The 26715-nt window shown below is 40.7% G+C and overlaps 1 long non-coding RNA gene across 1 annotated transcript in view; it reads left to right on the top strand.

Moving 5' to 3' along the window:
* LOC134324960 (uncharacterized) overlaps positions 1–26715 on the top strand; it is a 178684-nt gene that overhangs the window by 68038 nt on the left and 83931 nt on the right. The window contains exon 2 of the long non-coding RNA XR_010014246.1: positions 17566–17730. This is a non-coding gene — a long non-coding RNA (uncharacterized LOC134324960). The remainder of the gene's footprint in view (positions 1–17565; positions 17731–26715) is intronic.

The raw sequence follows: 26715 nt of genomic DNA, 5'->3' as shown, positions 1-26715 counted from the left end.
TCCATGCAGATCTCCTCTAGAGCAGTGATGTTTTGGGGCTGTCGCTGGGAAACACGGACTTTCAACTCCCTCCACAAATTTTCTATGGGGTTGAGGTCTGGAGACTGGCTAGGCCACTGCAGGACCTTGAAATGCTTTTTACGGAGCCACTCCTTTGTTGCCCGAGCGGTGTGTTTGGGATCATTGTCATGCTGGAAGACCCAGCCACGTTCCATCTTCAATGCTCTCACTGATGGAAGAAGGTTTTGGCTTAAAATCTCACGATACATGGCCCCGTTCATTCCTCCCTTAACACGGATCAGTCGTCATGTCCCCTTTGCAGAAAAACAGCCCCAAAGCATGATGTTTCCACCCCCATGCTTCACAGTAGGTATGGTGTTCTTCAGCATTCTTCTTCCTCCAAACACGACGAGTTGAGTTTTTACCAAAAAGTTCCATTTTGGTTTCATCTGACCACATGATATTCTTCCAATCCTCTTCTGGATCATCCATATGCTCTCTGGCAAACGTCAGACAGGCCTGGACATGTACTGGCTTAAGCAGGGGGACACGCCTGGCACTGCAGGATTTGAGTCCCTCTCGGCGTAGTGTGTTACTGATGGTAGCCTTTGTTACTTTGGTCCCAGCTCTCTGCAGGTCATTCATCAGGTCCCTCCGTGTAGTTCTGGGATTTTTGCTCACCGTTCTTATGATCATTTTGACCCCACGGGATGAGATCTTGACCCCAAGGGAGATTATCAATGGTCTTGTATGTCTTCCATTTTCTTACAATTGCTCCCACAGTTGATTTATTCACACAAACCTGCTTGCCTATTGTAGATTCACTCTTCCCAGCCTGGTGCAGGTGTTCAATTTTCTTCCTGGTGTCCTTCGACAGCTCTTTGGTCTTGGCCATGGTTGAGTTTGGAGTCTGACTGTTTGAGGCTGTGGACAGGTGTCTTTTATACAGATAACAAGGTCAAACAGGTGCCATTAATACAGGTAACGAGTGGAGGACAGAAGAGCTTCTTAATGAAGAAGTTACAGGTCTGTGAGAGCCAAAAATCTTGCTTGTTTGTGGGTGACCAAATACTTATTTTCCACCATAATTTACAAATAAATTCTTTAAAAATCCTACAATGTGATTTCCTGGATTTTTTTTTCTCATTTTGTCTCTCATAGTTGAAGTGTACCTATGATGAAAATTACAGACCTCTCTCATCTTTCTAAGTAGGAGAACTTGCACAATCAGTGGCTGACTAAATACTTTTTGGCCCCACTGTAGATAGATAGACTTTATTTGTCATATATACATATACAGTTGTACAGTACAATAAAATTATTTCTTCGCATATCCCAGCTTGTTTGGAAGCTGGGGTCAGAGCGCAGGGTCAGGGTCAGCCATCGGTCAGCCCAACAGTGGCTGCATATCAGAGCCTGGATTTGAACCGCCAATCTTCCGGTTGATAGCCCAAAGCTCTACCCACTAGGCTACCACTGTCCCTATACTGTTTTTATGGCAGTCCACCACGTGCTATTCTTGTGCTATCGGCCATCCGGGCACACACACAGACATAATTGACCCTGTGTAAAGCGAGGAGGGGGGTTTGAAAGACTCTTGATAAATCAGGGCCCTGTTAGGGAGTTCTTCTTGCCTTGTGCCCTGAACGTTTGTGACTCTGTGTCAAACAGTGGAAAATGTGACTTGGTCCCAGATTTTTTGCTGGCATTAAATCTTAAAAGCTTAATTAATTAATATAGTTATCTTAATACACATTCTTCTTCCACAGCCGTGCCTTTGTAATGTGTGCAGCATGTGGTTTTGCATTGTCTTGTTGAAAAATGCATGGATGTCCCTGGAAAAGACGACGTCTTGAAGGAAGATCTCAATGTCCTTTTCTGCATTAATGCTGCCATCACATAAGTGTAAATTACCTTTGCCAAGGGCACTGGCATCCCCATACCATGACACACCCTGGCTTTTGGACTTGTTGCTAATAACAGTCTGGATGGTCCTTTTCGTCTTTGGTCCGGAGCACACGGCATCAATTTTTACCAAAAAAGACCTGGAATGCTGATTCATCTGACCACAATACATGTTTCTAGTGTGTAATGGTCCATCCTAGATGCCTCTGAGCCCAGAGAAGTCGATGCCGATTCTGGACATGGTTAACATAAGGCTTCTTATAAGTGGCATTTGTGCATGTAACTCTGTATTGTAGAGCTTGACAAAGGTTTGCCAAAGTAATCCCTCACTCATGTGGTTATATCAGCTATTGTTGAGTGGCAGTGCTTGATGCAGTGCCGTCTGAGGGATCAAAGATCACAAGTGTTCAGCTTAAGCTTGCGCCCTTGGCCTCCAGATTTCTTGAATCGTTTTATAATATTATGCACTGTAGAGAGAGAAATATGCAAATCCCTGCCAATCTTTCTTTAAGGTACATTGTTTTCAAATCATTTTCTCACACATTTGTGTACAAACTGGAGATCCTCTTGATCATCTTAGCTCATCAAAGACTCAGCCTTTCCTGGATGCTGCTTTTGTACCAAACCATGATTACAATCACCTGTTGACATCACCTGTTTGGAATCACATAATTATTAAGTTTTTTCACCTTTATTACTAGCCCTAAATTGCCTTCGTCCCAACTTTTTTTTTTAATGTGTTGCAGGCCTGAAATGCAGTTAATTAATTAAATAATTAAATGAAGTTGTGTAGATTAACATTTTTCTAATTTGGAGTTGTACAATAGCACAACGATCTAAAGCATACCTCAACATCTGCGACAAACTTTATTAGTGTTTCACTTTTTTCACCCAATCCATGTGTGTTCAAATGGAACTAAGTTATCTCTCTTGTTGCTACCAATACCCATACCCCCAGCTGAGGAGGTCCGAGGCTGTCACACACTCTGCTGCAAATCACTTCTTCTCACCCGCTGGGGTGAGGTCTTTAAAAGCACAGTATCGCGTGCAGAGAGCCACACACTGCCATTTTTGATCAGGCACATTGACCGTTCAGCAGAGGTCGTTATTACCTCAGTGACCCTGTTTCAGCCATTGTTTATGGCTTATAGCAGAGCTGAGATTCAGACTCAAAAGCTCGATGACCACAGTGGGTTTTGGTGAGCTGTTTTAGCTCTGCACTGCCCAGGCACTCTCCACTAACTTTTTTTTTAAGCAAAGCAAGCTTAAGCTCTTGGATTTGAACATTATTGGATTGGATTGGAAAGTATTGCCTTTAAATAGACTTTCTTTTTACATTTGATTAAATTATACACTGATAATAGCCATAACAGCCATAACATTAAAACCACCTCCTTGTTTCTACACTCACTGACCATTTTATCAGCTCCACTTACCATATAGAAGAACTTTGAAGTTCTACAATTTCTGACTGTAGTCCATCTGTTTCTCTGCATACTTTTTTAAGCCTGCTTTCACCCTGTTCTGCAATGGTCAGGACCCCCAAAGGACCACCACAGAGAGGGTATTATTTAGGTGGTGGATCATTCTCAGCACTGAGTTTTTTAATACCGTGTTCACTCACTGTCCACTCTATTAGACACTCCTACCTAGTTGGTCCACCTTGTGGATGTAAAGTCAGAGACGATATTGCTGCTGTTTGAGTTGGTCATCTTCTAGACCTTCATCAGTGGTCACAGGATGCTGCCTATGGGGCGCTGTTGGCTGGATATTTTTGGTTGGTGGACTATTCTCAGTCCAGTAGTGACAGTGAGGTGTTTAAAAACTCCATCAGCGCTGCTGTGTCTTATCCACTCATACCAGCACAACACACACTAACACACCACCACCATGTCAGTGTCACTGCAGTGCTGAGAATGATCCACCCCCCCAAATAATACCTACTCTGTGGTGGTCCTATGGAGGTTCTGACCATTGAAGAACAGCATGAAAGGGGGCTGTTGTTCTACCTAAGAAATCTCTGTTAACTGTCCTACAAGGTCACTGATGAGAGTATAAGGGTGATTATTTTCTTTCTGTGTTATTGCATTCACTGTGTTTTTATGAGAGACTTTGTCAGTGTAATCCTTCACACAGGGTTTTTCTCACCACAGACCACTGTTTTCCAATCTCAGTCTGCTTTAGTCTTCGACACCTTGGACATTTCGTCTAACCTATTACTATTGTAACCGAGCGTCTTTAGAGTTTGTTGAGTAAGAAATAAACTGTACATAGACAAACTGTTGGGAGCAGAATACTTTACTGGCTTGTTCTTTTGAGGCACAGCACAGACTACAGAGAGACAATCACATGTGTAAAGAAGCACACTTTTCTATTGATTATTCTATTGATTATGGATGGATGTTATTACTTAAACACATTCATTACACATTGTCAGCACACTACACCACAGAAAAGTCTGTTACACTAACATTATTGCCGTATGATTGCTAGGACCGCCTCATATTGCATATTGTGCCTCATATTATATGTTACGTGAATTAAAAAAGTTTTATTCTTATACACAAACCTTACATTTTAAATTTCACAGCAAAGTGCATATTACACAGGAAACGGCTCGCCGTGAATTAGGTAGTGCCTTAGTTATGTGTCTCAAAGACTTGTGGGTAGGGCTGGGCGGTATATCGCGGATATCGATATATTCGATTGTACTTTCTACACAATGTAAAAAATGGCCATATTTGATATATTGAGTATGTCTAGAATACACAGGTTAAAACAGAACACAAAGGCGCTGTTCAGCACGCTGCACACACACGCAAACTGAATCACTGTCCGAAACGACTCTTTTGAAACAAATCATTCATTGGAATCGAATCAGGGAGCTGTGGTCTTGTCAATGTAAAGATTTATTCGCTCTGCTCACACAAACGAATCAGTTCATTTGTGAAAGAGATTCATTCGTGGTTCAGGCCTTAAAAACAGCTCTATGAACCAATCAGAGCTTCCGAATTCAGATTCTGGGCAGAATTTCAATCTCTCTCTTGATTGGTTGTTGAGGCGTAAGTGACAGTTTAGTGAACGAATGACCAGTTTTAGCTTTTTACCGGGAAAGCCGAGAGAATAAACGATCTAGTTTCTATATGCAGTTACAGAATCTATATATCTGTCTGTCTGTCTGTCTGTCTGTCTGTCTGTCTATCTGTCTGTCTGTCTGTATCTGTCTGCCTGTCTTTCTGTCTATCTATATCTGTCTACCTGTCTGTCTGTCTATATATCTCTTATTTATCTGTCTATATATATTATGTCTGTCTGTCTGTCTATACCTTATCTATCTGTCTGTCTGGCTCTCTATTTATCTTTCTGTTTGTCTGTTTATCTATCTCTTATCTGTCTGTTTATCTATGTCTGTCTGTCTGTCTGTCTATCTATCTATCTTTTTGTCTATGTATGTCTGTCTGTCTCTTGCCTGTCTGTCTATCTATATGTCTGTCTGTCTTTATCTATCTGTCTGTCTATGTCTGTCTATCTATTCGAATTCAGATTCTTGGCAGAATTTTAATCTCTCTCTTGATTGGTTGTTGAGGCATAAGTGACAGTTTAGTGAACAAATGACCAGTTTTAGCTTTTTATCGGGAAAGCCGAGACAATAAACGATCTAAGACGGTTTTTATTAGTTTGGTGGACAAACACAGTTGGAAATGGATTTATATATTCTGGAAATATTCTGGAAACATATAAGGTGGCCTTCAGGTAAGCAGTGGTTATGATTTTATGCTGCTGTGTGGTTGATCTGGGTCAGTCAGAATTTATCAGAAATACAATATTTTGTGTTTTTAAGATAATTTATAAACAATATAAGCTAAAATACGGGCGGTGGTTTGCCACTGTACTTCAGGTTTACATTATATCGTATCGTATATCGCCACTTCTCGAGCATATCGAGATTTTAGGTAGCTCTTTATTTTAGGGGACTTGACTGATTTTACGTTGCTATGCTGTGCTTGTGAATGCTTCTCTTCTGTGGCCAATGTATTTGCCTTAGCAGTAAACCTGTCTGCCTAAAAAAGAGCCTCATAATAATAACCCCAAATAAGCTGCCTGCAGTAAGTCTGTTTTTAAGACATAGCCTACACTACAAATATAATAGTTCAATAATTATAATAATACATTATGTGATCTGACCAGATGTGCTGAAATCTTTGCATACTTGTGTATATTGTTTACACCTTTTCCATCCAAGTCACCCAAAATAAACGGTAATAATTAAGTGCAATTTATAGATTGTAGAGAAAGGACATTAAGCTGCCTCCCCACTGTCCACCCACAAGTACCTGTAAATCAGTCCATTTTTTTACTGATGATCTGCCCACATTCAGCCATCTTGAACCCTGAGGTAAATAATGCTTCAGTTCACATGTAAAGCTGATGGGGAACCTTTTACAGAAAGGTATTTCATTATTTACATTGTGTGTATGTGTGTAGGCTATTTAATGCTAGAGTTTTGGAGAACAAAAATATATATATATATGTCGACTGACGCGAGAATCCAGGGTTCGAATCCTCAGCATTGCTATTGGCCGGACAGGCGTCTACATACAGACATTATTAAATGTGTGTGTTTGTGTTATTTGTATGGAGGGGTGGGAAGAGTTGCTGCGCTAATGTAAAAAAAAAGTCATTTTAAAATGACAGAATAAGTGCTGATGTGTATTGTTCCTGTTAGTTTCTATATGCAGTTACAGAATCTATCTGTCTGTCTGTCTGCCGCTCTATTTATCTATCTGTTTGTCTTACATCTGTCTGTCTGTGTCTGTCTGTCTATCTATCTGTCTATATCTTATCTATCTGCCTGTCTGTCTCTCTCAATTTATCTATCTATCTGTGTTTCTATCTCTTATCTGTCTGTCTATCTGGCTATGTCTGTCTATCTACCTGTCTATGCATGTCTATCTATCTATCTATCTATCTATCTATCTATCTATCTATCTATCTATCTACATGTACGTATATGTCTGTCTGTCTATATCTGTCTGTCTGTTTGTCTATCTCTTATCTGTCTGTCTGTCAGTCTATCTATCTATTTATCTATCTCTGTCTGTCTATGTATGTATCTCTATCTATCTGTCTGTATATGTCTGTCTGTCTTTTAGTCTATTTATCTATCTGTTTGTCTTACATCTGTCTGTCTGTATATCTATATCTGTTTGTCTGCATCTGTCTGTCTGTCTATCTTTTATCTGTCTGTCTGGCTATTTTTCTTTTTATTTATCTATCTGTCTATGTATGTCTGTCTCTGTCTGTCTGTCTGTCTGTCTGTCTGTCTGTCTGTCTGTCTGTCTATCTATCTATCTATCTATATATATGTATATGTATGTCTGTCTATATCTGTCTGTCTGTTTGTCTGTCTATCTCTTATCTGTCTGTCTGTCGGTCTACCTATCTATTTATCTATCTCTGTCTATGTCTGTCTGTCTCTATTTATCTGTCTGTCTGTATGTCTCTGTCTGTCTGTCTGTCTTTCAGTATATTTATCTATCTATCTGTTTGTCTTACATCTGTTTGTCTGTATATCTATATCTGTCTGTCTGTCTGTATGTCTGTCTGTCTGCATCTATCTGTCTGTCTGTCTATCTTTCTATTTATTTATCTGTCTGTCTGTCTGTGTCTGTCTGTCTTTATCTATCTATCTATCTATCTATCTATCTATCTATCTATCTATCTATCTATCTATCTATCTATCTATCTATCCATCCATCCATCCATCCATCCATCCATCCATCCATCCATCCATCCATCCATCCATCCATCCATCCATCCATATGTATATCTATATATATGTCTGTCTGTCTGTCTGTCTGTCTGTCTATGAACAGATGAATGAATGTGAATTATTTAGTAAATGTAAACATGAAATGTGCTTGTAAATGCTTAAGAATGGATTATTGTGGTGTATTTGCATGTTACCCAGCACATATGCACATGTTTGTGGTGGGCGTGGCCCTCTGTTCAGTAATGATTCAGTCCTGGAGTACACTCCTGCTCCACCTCATTCTATAAAAAAACAAAAATGATTTCCTCTGGTCTCTTCCTTCCTCTGGTCTTTCCTCACCAGGTGTTATTTTCATTCACCCTAAAGCGTCTTGAAGGTGACAAAGTACTTCAGTCCGGTCTTTGTTTTGACAGAGTGTCACCTCTTATAAACAGCTCACAGAAAGTGTTGTCGTCTTTTCTTCAGGCCAGGTAATGGGTTATGAATCTGATGAAAATGTCTTCTTATATAGCACGATTGAAAGAGTCAGGGCAGCTAATAGGAAGCTTCAGAGAAGCTTTAAAGCCTTAGTAGGAGAAGAAATCAATACAATAGTTAGGCACAAACACTTACACCAATCAGCCATAACATTAAAACCAGCTCCTTGTTTCTACACTCACTGTCCATTTTATCAGCTTCTCTTACCATATAGAAGCACTTTGTAGTTCTACAATTACTGACTGTAGTCCATCTGTTTCTCTTCATGCTTTGTTATTATTTGGGTGGTGGATCATTCTCAGCACTGCAGTGACACTGACATGGTGGTGGTGTGTTAGTGTGTGTTGTGCTGGTATGTGAATTGATCAGACACAGCAGCACTGATGGAGTTTTTAAACACCTCACTGTCACTGCTGGACTGAGAATAGTGCACCAACCAAAAATATCCAGCCAACAGCGCCCCATGGTGCAGCGTCCTGTGACCACTGATGAAAGTCTAGAAGATGAACAACTCAAACAGCATCAATAGATGAGCGATCGTCTCTGACTTTACATCTACAAGTTGGACCAACTAGGTATATCATCGGTATAGAGGAAGCGTAATGCAATTGGGAATTAGATACAACTGTATTGGGGTTTTACGTTATACGTAGATATTACTAAAATCTGAATGGTTCTGTGATGGACTGGCGACCTGTCCGGAGTGTTATTTGTCTTTCACCCAGTTGGTGGGACCCACTGCAGAAAAAAAACAGACTGAAGGAAAGCCACGGTAGATGGAGAAATCAAAACACTCAAGAAGGCACAAACATTCACATGTTAAGCTTACTTTGAGTCTAAATACTAGGGTAAAAATAAGCTGTTTATTTTTTTAGGATTTTAACGTCATCTTTTGCACACTTTGGTTACATTCATGACAGAAACAGTAGCTACTCGTTACACAAAATTCATTAGTTCACAAGTTCAATATCAAACACAGTCATGGACAATGTAGTTTCTTCAGTTAACCTGACTGCATATCTTTGGATTGTGGGAGGAAACCGGAGCTCCTGGAGGAAACTCACGCAGACACAGGGAGAACATGCAAACTCCACACAGAAAGGACCCAGATCGCCCCACCTGGGGATCGAACCCAGGACTTTCTTGCTGTGAGGCGACAGTGCTACCCACTGTGGAGTTTGCATGTCCAAAGACATGTAGTCAGATTAATTGGAGATACTGAAGTCTCCCTAGGTATGAGTGTGTGAATGTATTCATGTGTGTTTGCCTTGTGATGGACTGGCGACCTGTCTGAGGTGTTTCCTGCCTTTTGTCCAGTAAATCGGACCCACCATGACCCTGAATAAGATAAATCGGTAAAAACAGACAGAATGAATGAATAATTATTTATGGATTACTGAATGCTTTACATGTTGCAAAAAGTCTTTGATCTATCAAATCTGTTAGCAAGACAGCAGCTACATTTCATCTGACATGGGTTATGTAAACAAGATGTGAATTAAAAGTCTTGCTTTATTCTCAAATTTTTACCAGTTTATACCTGTGAGTATAATGAGCACTAATGAGGGTGAAGAAGTGGGCATATCTATGCTTGGCATAATCCACCCTGAGAGAAAAGCCTGGTCTTGAACTCTGCTGTCTTCTTCTCAACCAATAATGAGTGAGCCGGTAATTATTAAGAATTTTGTATTTTGTAGTGTGTAGTATATTAATGCGGTCCATGTACCTTGGTCCCAAAGTTGAAAAACAAGAAAACGGGCCGTTTTTCGTTTTCTGTTTCAAAAAACAATATTGAAAAACGGGAAAACGGGGCGTTATTCCTTTTAAGATCAAAAATCAAACACAAACAAGCAGAAATTGAAAAACGGGTCATTTTTTAATTTTCTGAAATCAATATTTTTTATCAGTTCAACCGGAAATAAACACACAAGCGCGTGTATGCGTGTAACACTGTGAATCAAGCACAAGTGTTGAAAAGACGGAGCAAAAGGTAGTAATAACGTTACGCCGCGTCCCCTGTTCTGACTTTTGTGTCTGCCTTCGTTTTTTCCTGCCCTTGTACTTCACACAAGAACTATTTTTCCTAAAAAAACCAGGGCTATTCTAAGAAAAAAGAATCTTGTTTTCTAAGGTCTCACCTGTCATGTAATGTGAATTACAAATATATTGTCTGGCCCTTTAAGAATGTTAAGTGTACTATGCTAGGGCATAGGGAGCAAGTATGTAGGGAAGATATCAGAAATGATCGTCTCCTGCTGTGCTTATGTTGTTTTGCACTGAGCTTGTGTGACATTAAAAGTAGCATTCTCGTTAAACCCCCACTCAAATGTTTGGACTTTGAATTATTTGACATTATTTTACATCACCGTCGTCACAACATTAACATTTACGTTAATATTTTTTTACCGTATAGAACTCAATTCTGTACTACAGGCATAACTAAACGTACACGTCACTGTGTATCTATTACAACATTTAATGCATTTTAATCAGCGTTCTGCTTCATGCACCTTTAAGAAATAGCTGTAACTAAAAACTAACCAGTGTAAAGTTTGTACACTGTAAAGTTTGTACCTGTGAGTATAATGAGCACTAATGAGGGTGAAGAAGTGGGCATCTATGCTTGGCATAATCCACCCTGAGAGAAAAGCCTGGTCCCAAACTCTCAAACTGCTGTCTTCTTCTCAACCAATAATAAGTGAGAGCTGGTAATTATAAAGGAATTTTGTCTTGATTGTCTGCCAGGAAGGTAGAAAGTGTGTAGTATATCAATGCCTTGGCCATACTGTGACGAGTTTAGGGAGTTTAGTTCGACATCTACCTGTGAACGGGCTTTCTCTGCCTCGTCCGCAAAATGGTGTGATTATAGGCTGGTTTAAAGTGATGTGAAAGGAATCCGAATGACATTTTAGCGAAGGGTAGTGCCGCTTATAAAGGCTTTTACATTTATGGCAATCAGCAGACCATTATGTCCAAAGAAACTTACAGTACATTTGTGAATGGATACATTTCAATGTAGCAACTGACTACTGAGCTACGTTTTTCTAAAGGAAGGCATAAAGTGAACGAACGAGGGTAGATTTGCTCATCTACTGTGCATACATGCTTCAATTTTATGTGGAGTGTCTTCATATGCTTCATACGCTAGCTCTTTTTGTCTGGCTGCCAGTAAAGGTCTTGGTAATTATGATTTATGTCATGTTTTGTTTTTTTAAACTTGATAGAGTGATCAAGAGGTGTGGGAGGCAGGATGTAAGTGCTGACTAGTTTATTAGAGCTTTTTGCATGAATCATTGAACAAGCAGAACACTTGAGAACACATGTGAGCAAGGTTAATAAACAAGCAAACTTGAAAGCCAGGTGGAAAACGGTGACCAGATCAAAAACATTGAATATTTAACATTTACCAGTTCTCAGAATGACCGGATGAGTTGCTTAAAGGTGTGTACCGGCGTCATTCTTCTATCTGTCCTCACCAGTGTTGGCATCATAGTGGTTTGCTTTATACTCAGTGGGAAACCTAAATTGAGTAAAAGACAAAGTTTACATCTGTTCCATGTTAACTCTTTACTGGTATCCCTCAAGGCTCAGTGCTTGGAGGTGATTTTTTTCTATACACATTCATTTGGTGAGGAAATATCTTCACACTTTTTTACCTCAGTAAAATGTATTTATTTATTAGGATTTTAACGTGGGGCCTGGATGGTGGCTAAGTGGGTAGCACTGTCGCCTCACAGCAAAAAGATCCTGGGTTCGATCCCCAGATGGGACGGTCCGGGTCCTTTCTGTCTGGAGTTTGCATGTTCTCCCCGTGTTTGTGTGGGTTTCCTCCGGGTGCTCCGGGTTTCCTCCGGCAGTCCAAAATCATGCAGTCAGGTTAATTGGAGACCCTGAATTGCCCTATAGGTGAATGAGTGTGTGTGTCAGAGATGTTCACAAAATACGAGTCCGAGTCAAGTCACAAGTGTTTAGACTAGAGTCCGAGTCAAGTCTCAAGTGTTTAGGCTAGAGTCCGAGTCCAGTCACAAGTCTTTAGACTAGAGTCAGAGTACTGATTGTGGGTCTGTCTAAAAACCTAACAAGCTGCCTAAGTAAAGAGGATTCTAATACGACATCAAACTTATAAGACAGATTATTTAGACACACTACTTAGACAGCGATTAAGACGACTACCTCACCACAGTTTTGCTTACCAAGCTAACACTGTTAGCCTCAGGCCTTTAAACCGACGGGCTAAGGTGGCACAACCCATCTTCCTCTGTGAACCTAAAACGATTAAATTATTGCAGACAAACCTGAATTTGCAAATAAATTACACATGTACACATGTATACGAAAAACAACGATAATTTATTTACATTTGAAAAGAATGCAGTTTGTTGCTCTGCGTCTGTCTGCTATATTTGTAATTTTTTGTGAGAAAAGTTGTGCCGCACTGAACGCTGGGATTGCCTTCAAACTTTCAAAATAAGGCACCTTAGTAGGCAGCATTTTAAGGTATCTAAGAATTTAGACAGCCTTCTTCTGTTAATCTGCAAAACAAAAGCCCTAGGAAAAGCCTGGCCTGACCCACCACCAATTATCAAGACTTTTCTAGCACTCATCAGCTGAGGACCCACCTCTTTACTTAAGCACTCGACCTAATACTAATCAACAGTGGGGTTCCCTAAATGTCCAGTATTCCAAGAGAGCGACAATCTTTTTGGCTGGACTGAATAAGGAAAGTTGGCGCTTGTACTTTCTGCTGTACTGTGTTGTTGGTTGAGCAGCATTTCCTGACTTGGATGGCATTATTATTTTGTGCACACATCGATATATATATATTGGCACCTTTATTTCAGCCCCCACAACGGCTCCATGAAATTATTAAGCCCTGTTTCTGCTGTAATATCTGCTCTAAGGTTCACACAAGGGAATGTTTCAAGGTATGTGGTAATAATAGAAATCCTACAGTTATTTGGTCTGTGTAGAGCACAGCGGCCCACCTAACAGTGTACAGAGTGGCAGATGGAATATATATGAGGTCATGTAGTTTAACTTATATAATAGTAGAAATAATCTGCATAACAGAAAATGTTTGTGTTTGTTTATGTAACATGGGTCATCTGCTAAATAAGTCATGTTAAGAGCTGTGTCCTTCTGCATTGAGGTTTTGGCCAGCAGAGGGGGCACGGAGGTGCCTTGTAAACATTAATTAGCTTCAGGTGAAAGTTTTTCCGTTCCTTTGGTATCTTTGACACAAAAATATCTGGCACATTATTCATCATTAAGATCTGGGACAGTGGAACCCTAGTGGCTACAGCTTTGGACTATAAATTAAAAGGTTGAAAGTTTGAATCCCAGCTCTTCCCTTCAGCCACTGTTGGGCCCTTGAGCAAGGCCCTTAATTCTCTCTGTTCCAGGGGCACCATACAATGGCTGACCCTGTGCTCTGACCCCAGCTCCTGATCAAACTGGGATATGCAAAGAAAGAATTTCATTGTACTGTACACGTGTATACACTGATCAGCCATAACATTAAAACCTCCTTGTTTCTACACACACTGTCCATTTTATCAGCTCCACTTACCATATAGAAGCACTTTGTAGTTCTACAATTACTGACTTTAGTCCATCTGTTTCTCTACATACTTCTCTACATAACCTGCTTTTACTCTGTTCTTTAATGGTCAGGACCCCCACAGAGCAGGTATTATTTGGGTGGTGGATCATTCTCAGCACTGCAGTGACACTGACATGGTGGTGGTGTGTTAGTGTGTGTTGTGCTGGTATGAGTGGATCAGACACAGCAGCACTGCTGAAGTTTATAAATACCGTATCCACTCACTGTCCACTCTATTAGACACTCCTACCTAGTTGGTCCACCCTGTAGATGTAAAGTCAGAGACGATCGCTCATCTATTGCTGCTGTTTGAGTTGGTCATCTTCTAGACCTTCATCAGTGGTCACAGGACGCTGCACCATGGGGTGCTGTTGGCTGGATATTTTTGGTTGGTGGACTATTCTCAGTCCAGCAGTGACAGTTAGGTGTTTAAAAACTCCATTAGCGCTGCTGTGTCTTATCCACTCATACCAGCACAACACACACTAACACACCACCACCATGTCAGTGTCACTGCAGTGCTGAGAATGACCCACCACCCAAATAGTATGCTCTGTTGTGGTCCTGACCATTAAAGAACAGCATGAAAGGGGGCTAACAAAGCATGCAGAGAAACAGATGGACTATAGTCAGTAATTGTAGAACTACAAAGTGCTTCTATATGGTAAGTGGAGCTGATTAAATGGACAGTGAGTGTAGAAACAAGGAGGTGGTTTTAATGTTATGCCTGATCGGTATTTTAAGGTACTTTATTCTATTTGCTTTATGATACTGGTCGTTTGTTCCAGTCCGATCTTTATCTTTCTGGAAACTCGCCGCGGTGTTGTTTGCGGTCTGGGCTTCTCGATGGAACTGCCCTGGAAGAGCAGTTTTTTCAGAGGTGCATGACATCCCTTTTTGGAGCGGACCCCACCTGTAAATCCACAGTATCCACACCCGATAATCTATGCGCCAGTGTGTGTGGTAGAGGTTTCACTTGTGCATGGCTGGACTGGCAAATTATGAAAGTTCTCAATCTTTTCTTTTTCTAAAAGCTGGATGGTCACAGACGGCGACAGCAGCCTGTCATATTGGGACAGTCAGCTCTCAGATCTGAGTTATCTCTGTTCTTCTTGCCTGTCTAGTCTCCTAGTTTGTTTAAGTGCCACGCCCCTCTCTCCGGGAGCACTCTTGGTCTTAAGCCAACACCCCTTTTATGGTTGGTCCCATTCTACAAGCTCATGTTATTTAAGAATGGAGCTTGGGACTCTATGTACATTGGAGACTATTTTGATTTGACTCTGTCCTGTCGCCTTGCCTTGCCTTGCCTTTAACTTAGCTAGTGTTTGGTTTGTCTGTTCGGTTTGTCTGTTTGGTCCTGTTAGCTTCTGTTTGCTCATGTTTGTCCATGCCCTTTCCACGTCTTTGTCTATGTTGAGTTAGTCTTGTTTATGTATTGTTAGCTTAGCTTAGGGTATAGGTTTCCTTTATGTTTAGCTTAGCAATTAGCATTTAGTTTAGCATTTAGCTTAGTTCATGTGTGTTTAGCTTTAGCATTTAGTATAGGTCATGTATTTGTCTGTCTTGTTCTAACCTGTCTTGTGTAAAAACCTGTGTCTTTTGTTATTATTAAATACTCTTTGTTAAATACGCTCTGCGTGTGTGTCTGCCTCTCTTGTCCAGTCTAGCCCTAATACGTTACATATCCACTTTCTCTATTGCAGTTTGTGGATGTTTTTGTGTCTCTCCTTTGTTACTTTGTTTCTATTAATTTGGCCACATCTTTTATTTTCAATTATTTTTGCTGGTGGCATATTAGTCAGAACAGTATTGTTCTACTCCTTTTTGCTGGTGTGTTGATTTGCCCCGAGATTCACTAGTGAAGCACGTCTAGCTCTTTTTAACCCTTTGATGCACAAGCTAAGCAAACCCCTTCTAATGCACAACATGGGTCAAAAATGACCCATATTCATCCATTCAAGAATATTTTCATATGCACATTTGTCAGTTATTCATGTATTTGCTGTCTTAGCTAATAAAAGCTATCTATACTAGAATATGTAAACAGCTAGCAAGCAAATAGTATTGGACATATTCAAGATTCAAGAGCCTAATCTTTGGTTGTCTTTCAAAAGATCAGTAAATATGTTTTTGACTACAAACACTTACAAATGTCAGTAGTTTCTGTCAAATTCCATAGTAAATACATAAGGGTCATTTTTGACCCAAGTTGTGCATTAGGAGGGTAGTGATACAAAAATGATTTTTATTAAAAAAGCAAAAAATATAAAACTGAAATAAGGATTTGTGATGATCAAAAACAAGTTAATTGAAAAATTCATGGAAGCTTGAATGACGAAATTAATTTATTGCAAAGATATAGAAAATAAAAACTCAGTTGGGTCACTTTTGACCCAGGTTGTGCATCAAAGGGTTAAATTCATTTTATGATCATTATAATCAATAGTGTGACTTGTAATGTTTACTTGTATTTTATTTCTTGTATACTAGGCACGTAGTCAATGTTCTTATGGTTTTAAATATTTTATTTGACAAAGTGAATTTGCAGGTGTACAACGGATAATAATGTAAAATACCAATTATACAAAGTCGTGCATTTATACTAATGCAAAACATTTTGACAGAAGCCCACCTCTACCTTGCTTATTAAAAAGAAAGGCTTGACTGAGCAGATACCCTGTGGGTGGTAGATCATTTTTATTACTTGATTGTTACTGCTTATCTTGTCCTTTTTGTCTTGTACTTGCAGATTTTTAGTGTTTTGGTCAGAATGGCATAGAATAGAATGCCTTTATTTGTCACATTATATATATATACATACACACACTTACCAAAAATATTCACTCACCCATCCAAATCATTGCATTCAGGTGTCCCAACCAAAGCACCTAGGCACACAGACTGCTTCTACAAACATTAGTGAAAGAATGGGTCGCTCTCAGGAGCTCAGTGAATTACAGTGTGGTACCGTGATAGGATGCTACCTGTCCAGTCGTGAAAATTTCCTCGCTACTAAATATTCCACAGTTAACTGTCAGTGGTATTATAACAAAGTGGAAGCGATTTGGAAAGACAGCAACTCAGCCACGAAGTGGTCGCCACGTAAAATGACAGAGCGGGGTCGGCGGATGCTGAGGTGTATAGTGCTCAGAGGTCACCAACTTTCTGCAGAGTCAATCGCTACAGACCTCCAAACTTCATGTGGCCTTCAGATTAGCTCAAGAACAGTGTGTACAGAGCTTCATGGAATGGGTTTCCATGGCCGAGCAGCTGCATCCAAGTCTTACATCACCAAGCGCAATGCAAAGCATCGGATGCAGTGGTGTAAAGCACGCCGCCACTGGACTCTAGAGCAGTAAAGACGTGTTCTCTAGAGTGATGTATCACGCTTCTCCGTCTGGCAATCTGATGGACAAGTTGGGTTTGGTGGTTGCCAGGAGAACGGTACTTGTCTGACTGCATTGTGCCAAGTGTAAAGTTTGGTGGAGGGGGGATTATGGTGTGGGGTTGTTTTTCAGGAGAACTTGAACTTGACTGGCCTCAACATCAGTGTCTGACCTCACAAAAATTACCATAAACACACTCCTAAACCTTGTGTAAAGCCTTCCCAGAAGTGTTGAAGCTGTTATAGCTGCAAAGGGTGGGCCGACTTCATATTAAACCCTATAGATTAAGAATGGGACATCACTCAAGTTCATATGTGTGTGAAGGCAGACGAGCTAATACTTTTGGCAATATAGTGTATGTGATATTGTGATATGATTCACTGCAGCTGTTGGAGGTTGAATTGCTTTCCGATGTTTTACAGGTAAAACAGTGAACCAATGAAGTGGAGTACCACCCTGTGTCGAACCCCGTGTCGAACAAAAAGTCACCTTGGCCCCGCTGCCCGAAGAGTTCAAAGCGAAAGAGGGACTTCAAGAGAGGGAAAGTGACATCTCTTGATTTTCATTCCCACCGGGGAGGCTGGAAGGTCAGTAAACAAACTATGCTGCATTTCTGTCGCTGCTGGGTGTCGGTCCGTCAGTCGTCCGGCCGCTGTGAGTGCCGCTCGGCACGTCTGCATTTCTGCATGATTTATCTGCCGGGGTGCCGCTGTCAAAGCAGATATTACCTTGAGAAGAAAAAGTGGAAAACACAGTGAATATGACAAGCCAGAGCTGAAGTGGTGGCCTAGCTACGACACATTTGTTTGGTTTCTTGTGATTGTGTTTCCTTGAGGACGGAAGCTAGTAGGATTGTTTTTATTTCCCAGTCAAGTAATCATCTGTGATGTAGTCTGGACTGAAGTGTGGGTGTACTCTGACTGCCCACACAAACCTCTAGTGTCTTAGTAGCAGTAGCAATTCGTATTATCACCAAGTTACCACTGCTGGCCCTCTAAGCAAGACCCTAAACTGCATGGTATTAAGTCCACAACCCAGTGGTGTAACTGTGAGCTCATGGTCCCCAGTGCAAAAAAAAAAAAAAAAAAAAAAAAAAAAAAAAAAAAAATTATATATATATATATCCCTCCTGCCATGGGCCCCAGTGCACCTGCCCCCACCCCTGCCTCCCCGGTAGTTAGGCCCCTGCCACAACCCTAAGACTACATAACACAAGGAATAACATTCAAGGTTAACTAAAGGTCACACATCTGTGTGACACAAATGAACCTTACCTATTAAAAAAAAAGAATGTTTTAATCTAATAGTGTATGAAACCTAAGAATCAGCATTAACCGATGGAGGCCAGCAATTAAAATGTGCATGTACGAGGGATCTTCAAAAAGTTTCCACACTTTTATATTTTCATTGGAAACAATGACTGTGGGAGGTGTAGTAATCAGACGTGTTTGAGAAACTAAGAGATAACTTGTAGTCCAGATTTAGCGCCATCTGATTTCCAGCTTTAGGAGGAAGAAGATTTTCATGTGATGATGATGTGAAAGCAGCGGTGCATCAGTGGCTACACGCTCAACCGAAAATATTTTTAGCTCATGGCATTATAAAGTTGGTACGATGGCCGCTCAGGTGGCGCAGCAGTAAAAACACACGCTAGCACACCGGCGCCGGGATCTCATATACATCGTATTAAATCTCAGCTCTGCCATCTGGCTGGGCTGAGCGGCCACATGAACAACGGTTGGCCTGTTGTTAATATAGGGGTGGGGTAGTAGTAAGCTGAATAGGTTCTCCTTAAAACTGATTTAACTATGACCTCTGCTGGCTGATTGCTGGTGCCTGCCCAGGGGACGGGGAAGGAGTGTGTTGATCAGGGTGTGTCTCTCTGCACACAGGGCTGATCCGATTAGCACTGGCCTAGTGCAGGTGAAAAAATGCATACGGCTACTGCCCATGTGTCGGAGGGGCGTGGGTTAGCTTCGTTCTTCTCAATCAGAGGATTGAGGAGATCGGCATTAGTGGAGAGAAAGCGTGATGCAATCGGGCAATTGGGCGCACTGAAAGTCAGGAGAAAAAGAGGAGAAAATGCATAAACAAAATAAACAACAACAAAAAAAGTTGGTACGATGCTGGGAACAATGCAGTGACAGTGAGGTGTTTAAAAACTACAGCAGTGCTGCTGAGTCTTATTTACTCATACCAGCACAACACACACTAACACACCACCACCATGACAGTGTCACTGCAGTACTGAGAATGACCCACTACCTAAATAATACCTACTCTGTGGTGGTCCTGGGAGAGTCCTGACCATTGAAGAACAGTATTCAAGGGGGCTAACAAAGCATGCAGATAAACAAATGGACTACAGTCAGTAATTGTAGAACTACAAAGTGCTCCTATATGGTAAGTGGAGCTGATAAAATGTACAGTGAGTGTAGAAATAAGGAGGTGTTTTTTTAATGTTATGGCTGATCAGTGTATGTCTACATAGCCTTGACCATAGCACAGGTACCCATATAAACTAAATAATAAAAGGGCAGCACGGTGGCACAGTGGGTAGCACTGTAGCCTCACAGCAAAAGGGGCCAGGGTCAGATTCCTCGGCTGGGTGGCCAGCGCCCTTTCTGTGTTTGTTTGGGTTTTCTTCGGGTGCTTCGGTTTCTTCCTACAAGTCCAAAAATATGCAGTCCCACTTGGGATACTAAAATATTGTCCTAAGTGTGTGTGTATGTGTGTGTGCGCCCTGTGATGGATTGGCAACCTGCCCAGGGAGTTTCACCCAGTGAATCAGACCCACTGCGACCCTGTGGTTGTTCTGGCCAACCAGAATTGCTAGCTTGCATGTTCTTAAATAGGAATCCTGTAGCCTTTATGACTGTTTACGTTGTGTGCTTTCAGCAAGTGCTTTACTCAAGGTTTCTGTAAAGTCGAATCAATTCACAACAGGATGCCATGTGCTCGTAATTGCTTCCCCACAGATTGCTGGATCACTGAGAATGTAGGGTAATTGTGTAGGTAGAGAATGCCATTCTGTGACCTTGATAAGGCTTTGCCAACTGCACTGACGGACTTTTCACATTAGCCTGTTACAGTGTGTGAAAGGAATTGGCTCAGGTTCAAAACAAGTCATGATGGCTTATTTAAGAGCTCAGGGCTGAAACGATTGTTGAATATGACATAAGAAATGCTTTTCTGATATAAATCTAATATTATAGAATGATAAAACATAGGCGCACAGTGCAGAGATGGGGACTCGAGTCTGCGACTCGTTTCAAATGACTCGGACTTGACTCATGACTCGCAAAAAAATGACTCGTAAACAACAAGTGTCCTTAGCGTCAGCACGTGTTAACATTAGTTACGTGTGACAATCAATAACTAATAACGCTCCGGCCGTCTTAACCCTCAACGCATGCAATGAGTAAATGTTCCAGCCAGCTTCCGGCGTAGTGATAAAGCGTCGCTCCCTACTCCCTACACAGTTTGAAGTTCACTTCATTTGAAAATTTTTGTTACCTTTGGATTGGAATCTCACTTAAAATGGTGGAATACCCTACGTAGTGCACTTCACAGGAACGACTGGGGTGAATGGAACGCTCCTACAGAATTGGCGCTAATGGTTATAAGACCGCTTTCTGAACCAATCAGACCTTCTGATTTTAATTTTTAGTAAGAAATGCTGTTACTTGCATCTTTTCAGTTTGCGTCACACAGATGATGTGTCGATGAAACACTTGATTGGCTTTCTAATGAGTGTTTTACTTTACAACCGGGAAAAGTTTGGAGGTTTTTAATTATAAGCACATTTACAAAATAACGGATTATATTCCTAATGGGACACACGGTTATAAATTTAATAGCATCTGGAAGAACATAAGCTAAGGTAAGCAGTGGTTAAGATTTTTTTTGCTGTGTTTTGGATTTTGGCTTCTGTGCCGTGATTTATCGCACGCTTTTGTTTTGCAATGAAAACAAAACGTATAAGTTTATTATGTTTCTATGCTACTTTTCCAATATATGTTTTGTGTATATTATATTGAGTCATGACTTGACTCGGACTCTAGCCTAAAGACTTGTGACGTGACTTGGACTCTAGCCTAAAGATTTGTGACTTTACTTGGACTCTAGCCTAAAGACTCGTAACTTGACTCTGACTCTAGCCTAAAGACTTGTGACGTGACTCGGACTCTAGCCTAAAGACCTGTGACTTGACTTGGACTCTAGCCTAAAGACCTGTGACTTGACTTGGGACTCTAGCCTAAAGACTTGAGACCTGACTTGGACTCTAGCCTAAAGACTTGTGACCTGACTTGGACTCTAGCCTAAAGACTTGTGACTTGACTCGGACTCATATTTTGTGACTTGTGATTATCTCTGGCACAGTGTTATGTGGGTCAGCTGCTGAAGGAATTCGGCAGTAAACCATGTTATGGTTGCATCCTCCATTTTTGGTCGGCAGAGGGGGCACGGAGGCGCAAGTGACTGTGCGCAAGTGAGCTTTTCATAATTGATAAGTCATCTGCATCTGGTTAGTGTTATTTCGCTTCAGGTGGGAGTCTATCTATATATTACACAGTTGCCAGCTCCTCTGTTTGGCAAGCCTGCTTTCTCTGAAACCGTGATACCTGGCTTGCCTCCGGTCCGTTTTTCTCCTGTGGTCTGTGCAATGTCACAGCATTTTGCAGGCCTTATTAGGGAATGGCCCTGGAAGAGCAAATTGCCCCAGAGGCAGTGTGACATCCCTTTTTCTGACTCCAACCCAACCAGACTGTGGATTTGCATGTGAAGTGTTGCTCATTTATTGCCCGGACTTGTGTTTACTGTTCCCTATCTTTACTTTTTTTGACAAGTTTTCTGTTATTTCTGTTAACGTTTATCCTATTTATGCTAAATATGTAAGTAAACCATAATTTTGCATTTACCAATTGTATAATAATAATAATAATAACAATAATAATAATAATAATAATAATAGTAATAATAATAATAATAATAATAATATAGTAATAACAATAATAATAATAATAAAACCAATAATAATAATAATAATAATAATAATAATACTATTACTACTACTACTAATAATAATAATAATTAATAATAATAATAATAATAATTAATAATAATAATATGCTTGGGTAATCTACCAAAACATGTCTGTGAGGGATGATGGCCGAAGTCCATCGACAGATTGCCGCTCTGTCCTAGGTATTCCTGCCTAGTGCCCAATGTTTCCCGGGTCCGCCACATCCACCACAGAAAAAAAAAATTAAATGAATATTATCTAAACATCTACAGAAATCTAAACGGCTTAACTTTTTTACCCCATGACATTGCCACCCAAGTCAAATACTGACCCAGCTGCTATGACTTTGTATTCTGCTTTTATTTGTTCATCTGCTCACTTACATATTGTAGCAATGTTCAACTCATTGGGTTAATTATTATATTATTATTAAGAAATCTGCTGGCAGACAGGCATGACCACATGCACACATGCTAACAGGCAGCCTGAAGCTTCAGTGCTTTTAAACCTCTTGACATTTTTTTTATTTAGATACTTCTACTGTACCATCTGCCACACTTTACTTTTTACCCTTGAGAGAGGATTAGTTATATATTCCCACCACAAACTGGCAGCGCGTTTACTGTACAACACTAAAAACTAAGAGATATACTCTAGTTAGAAAGAAAGATTAATATTTCTCATATATGCGTGCTTTCCTTGGCACAGCTTATGTGCAGTTTAGTAGAAGATGTTCTGGCAGCGGTTTGATTGTGGAGCAGGTGGTGTGGGATCCACACAGTGGTTCAAACCTCGCCCTTATTTTTGTTCGAAGTTTGACAAGTGTTCCTTATTTCTGTGTAGAATTTCTGCTGGTACTTCAGTCTCTTAAAAGCATTCCTGTTCCTAAGTGTACGTTTATCCAATCTTAAAACTCATCCTAACACTGTCCATAAAATAATACTGTGGGCTGGATGTGTTTAGGTGATGGGGATCTGTGTCCAGTATACACCGATCAGCCATAACATTAAAACCACCTCCTTGTTTCTACACTCACTGTCAATTTTATCAGCTCCACTTACCATATAGAAGCACTTTGTAGTTCTACAACTGTAGTCCATCTGTTTCTCTACATGCTTTGTTAGCCATCTTTCATGCTGTTCTTCAATGGTCAGGACTCTCCCAGGACCACTACAGAGCAGGTATTATTTGGATGGTGGATCATTCTCAGCACTACAATGACACTGACATGGTGGTGGTGTGTTAGTGTGTGTTGTGCTGGTTTGAGTGGATCAGACACAGCAATGCTGCTGGAGTTTTTAAACATCTCACTGTCCCTGCTGGACTGAAAATAGTCCACCAACCAAAAATATCCAGCCAACAGTGCCCCGTGGACAGCGTCCTGTGACCACTGATGAAGGTGTAGAAGATGACAGCAGCAATAGATGAGCGATCATCTCTGACTTTCTACAAGGTGAACCAACTAGGTAGGAGTGTCTAATACAGTGGACAGTGAGTGGACATGATATTTAAAATCTCCAGCAGTGCTGCTGTGTTTGATCCACTCATACCAGCACAACACACACTAACACACCACCACCATGTCATAGTCACTGCAGTCCTGAGAATGATCCACCACCTTAATAATACCTGCTGTGTGCTCTGTGCTCTGTGGTGGTCCTGTGGGGGTCTCGATCATTGAAGAACAGGGTGAAAGCAGGGTGATTATTTCTTTCAGTACAGTCCTTCTATGCAGACAAGAATAAAACCCTTTTTTACTCATAATCCAGTCTCTGAGGTATGTCATTAAGGGTTTATTTCCATCACACTCATCACATGAATTGCGAATTGTGGATTCAAACAGTCTGGTACAACTAATCCATGTAGATGTATTAAGCAGCAAATGTATTAGTCTTAAATAATTCAGAACATTGAGCCAAGTATAAGAAGTCAATGTTTTTTTTTTCTGGGGTTTTTTCTGTGCTCTCTTAATTTTCATTGGCAGCTCATTTGATAAGAAAGTGGGTGAGACTCAAAAACAGAATATGTGTGTCTAACAGAAAAAGGTACATAATTGTACAAATAATAAGTCTGCAGACAATAAACGACAGACAAAACAATTACAAAATATTAGTCACTGACTGTGTGCAAAAATAGACCCAGATCTGAAAGCCAAAATATGACTAGTTGTTTTTCTTCACCTCCAGACTAATTCTAACACTCTATTTCTATTTCTGTTTCTTTCAGATGCACTAATGTCGCATCAAAAAGAGCACGTATGAACCTAATTTGCATTCAAATTATACCATTTGCTGCCTACTTACCCATTGTTGCAATCAGCATGTATGCATACAATTAGCTAATGCTTAACAATAGAGAAAAACTGCAGTAGGAAAACGGGCTTGTCAGGATCTGTCTGTGGAAGTGTTTATGTTCGGTAAAGCACCAGTCTAAACTAGTTGATGCATGCAATAAGAAGAACCTAGTACTATAGAACAAGTCTGTGCATAAAGGTTTGGGAAAAAATTACTCTTCTGTAACTTACATATACTAATAATAGGATAAATAGAGGGCTAGAACTTGGTAGTGGTCTTTTATGAGGCCCTTAAGGCTTATACCTAGTCTACACTGCACCATTTTCAGCCCTTTTTCCAGTCATCGATTTCAAATAAAGGGGTGCCCGAATTTCTACATGATTAATGACTAGACTTGGCAATTGCTTACCGTCTATGCAGTGTCTGTGTGGGCACCCATCCGGCTGATAGCACCACTGAGATTCAAACCTGAATCTGGTAGGCTATGTATATACTGAGCAGCCATAACATTAAAACCACCTCCTTGTTTTTACACTCACTGTCCATTTTATCGGCTCCACTTACCATATAGGAGCACTTTGTAGTTCTACAATTACTGACTACATACTTTTTAAACCTGCTTTCACCCTGTTCTACAATGGTCAGGACCCCCACAGGACCACCACTAGAGAGTAGGTATTATTTGGGTGATGGGTCATTCTCAGCACTACAGTGACACTGACATGGTGGTGGTGTGTTAGTGTGTGTTGTGCTGGTATGAGTGGATCAGACACAGCACTGTTGATGGAGGAACACCTCACTGTCACTGCTGGACTGAGAATAGTCCACCAACCAAAAACATCCAGCCAGAGCCCCGTGGGTGTCTTGTGACCACTGATGAAGGTCTAGAAGATGACCAACCTCAACGGCAGCAATAGATGAGCGATCGTCTCTGACTTTGCATTTACAAGGTGGACCAACTAGGTAGGAGTGTCTAATAGAGTGGACAGTGAGTGGACATGGTATTTAAAAACTCCAGCAGCATTGCTGTGTCTGATTCACTCATACCAGCACGACATCTGTTGACAGATAAGGGCATCTGTCTATGAGCTGAAGCTCAAACTAATTACATTAAGTAGCAGGGCTTTGATCCAAAATACAAAAGCTAATTTAAATGAATGGAAAAAATCTAAAATAAATTCTGGGGCAAGATCTGAAATGTGCTGTTAATGGCCAAAAACAGACAGTGCCTTTGAATTAAAGCAGTTCTGCAAAAAAAGAGTGAACTTTATTTTCTGTGTTGCATTTTTACTCAGGTTCTTGAAAAGCATTGTTTGATTACTGATCTGATTTTCATTCAGTACAAAAGACATGAAATAGCGGCGGTAATCAGTGTAAGGCTTTCTTTTTTTACAATAATTTGCATTCAGATGAAATTATTTGCTACTTAGCCACTGTTTCAATCAGCATGTATACATATAAATTAGTAATGGTTTACAACAGTGTTAAAAATCAAGTGCTATAAGAAGGGTGAGGATCCATCAGCAGAAGTGTTTATAGTGTTCAGTGTGACATTATAATCACATTTTTAATTCATTTTTAACTCTTAAGTCTGGATAGGGAAAGATCAGAATAATGTAGGATAACATTGTGGGCTAATGTATAATATGCACATGAGGCAAAACATTATGACCACTGACAGGTGAAGTGAATAACACTGATTATCTCTTCATCACGACACCTGTTAGTGGGTGGGATATATTAGGCAGCAAGTGAACATATTATCCTCAAACTTGATGTGTTAGAAGCAGGAAAAATGAACAAGCGTAAGGATTCGAGCGAGTTTGACAAGGACCAAATTGTGATGGCTGGATGACTGGGTCAGAACATCTCCAAAACTGCAGCTCTTGTGGGGTGTTCCCGGTCTGCAGTGGTCAGTATCTATCAAAAGTGGTCCAAGGAAGGAACAGTGGTAAACCGGCGACAGGGTCATGGGCGCCCAAGGCTCATTGATGCACGTGGGGAGCGAAGGCTGGCCCGTTTGGTCCGATCCAGCAGCTTAAATTGCTGAAGAAGTTAATGCTGGTTCTGATAGAAAGGTGTCAGAATACACAGTGCATCACAGTTTGTTGTGTATGGGGCTCCATAGCCGCAGAACAGTCAGGGTGCCCATGCATCCACCACCGAAATAGGCATGTAAGCATTGGAACTGGACCACGGTCAGGGGGATCCCTGATTGCAGTTGAGGTGGGTATATTGCTGCTCACGCCTCC

This window comes from Trichomycterus rosablanca, chromosome 13, assembly GCF_030014385.1.
Source record: "Trichomycterus rosablanca isolate fTriRos1 chromosome 13, fTriRos1.hap1, whole genome shotgun sequence".
NCBI lineage: Eukaryota > Metazoa > Chordata > Actinopteri > Siluriformes > Trichomycteridae > Trichomycterus > Trichomycterus rosablanca.
The sequence above is the reverse complement of the archived record's forward strand: the minus strand, read 5'-3'. Positions and strand labels throughout refer to the sequence as shown.